The sequence below is a fragment of the Schistocerca piceifrons genome, chromosome 2, assembly GCF_021461385.2.
Source record: "Schistocerca piceifrons isolate TAMUIC-IGC-003096 chromosome 2, iqSchPice1.1, whole genome shotgun sequence".
NCBI lineage: Eukaryota > Metazoa > Arthropoda > Insecta > Orthoptera > Acrididae > Schistocerca > Schistocerca piceifrons.
Window position 1 is genome coordinate 874,958,262 of NC_060139.1, and position 1,108 is coordinate 874,959,369.

General features: G+C 41.8%; 1 non-coding gene across 1 annotated transcript; it reads right to left on the reverse strand.

Annotated features, from left to right (window-relative positions):
- Positions 1–557: 557 nt before the first annotated feature.
- Trnas-cga lies at positions 558–632 on the reverse strand. The gene has a single exon. It is a non-coding gene; the product is annotated as a tRNA-Ser (tRNA).
- Positions 633–1,108: the final 476 nt, after the last annotated feature.

Consider the following 1,108-nt stretch of genomic DNA (forward strand, 5'->3'; position numbering starts at 1 on the left):
GTTAATTCATGTCATGTGTCCGTAATCACCTTTTCACATGAATCACCTAAGTACAAAGACTGTTCCTGCCAATGCCCTTTTATACTTTGTGTACGCGTAATGCATTGGCAGGAACAGTCTTTGTACTTAGGTGATTCATGTGAAAAGGTGATTACGGACACATGACAGGAATTAACAGACGCGGAATGGTAGCTGGAACTATATATATATATATATATATATATATATATATATATATATATATATATATATATATATATATATATATCAAAGACACTCAGAAGGTACCACTGAACAGCCACCAATTTGTCCGTGGAATTCTGTTTCACCCTCTATTATGCACTTCAGAATGAGCGCACGCTCGAAATTAGCTAGTAGTTGTGTTGTCTCCACCAGAAACGAGTCTTTTTCTAGACACTGTCCATTCCGTTCGACTTCTCTTCCAAGTCCTTTGTCATCTCTGACAGAACTACAAAGTTTTTATGTCTCCAGAATGAGATTTTCACTCTGCAGCGGAGTGTGCGCTGATATGAAACTTCCTGGCAGATTAGAACTGTTTGTCGGACCGAGACTCGAACTCGGGACCTTTGCCTTTCGCGGGCAAGTGCTCTACCAACTGAGCTACCCAAGCACGACTCAAGACCCGTCCTCACAGCTTTACTTTTGCCAGTTTTTTATGTCTCCTCCATGAGCTCGTTTATCCTGTGTGATTTCCATTAATGGTGACTCTATGTACAGATTGGGTAAAATCGTGGCTACACATCGGGATGACTGGTCCGTGTCATGGGCACCGAAGATCACTAGTGTTGACGCAAACGCATCCTCTGCCGGACGGGGTCGTGGGTTGTCCTGCTTACTATCCGAGTCCATCTCTGAGGATATCGTGACGATATTCGCACTTCCCATCTCCACACCTCCATCTTTAATATCGGGTACTATGAATACAATGGGTTACTTATTTGACTACGGTTTCCTGTATAAATATTGGATACTCTTTTACCTCCACATACTTCTTACGATTCCTCATAAATCTGTGTTTGGATTTCCCATGCTGAATACCGCGTCATCACTTATTTCTTTCTTTCAACTCTTCGTTGATGATTTTCGG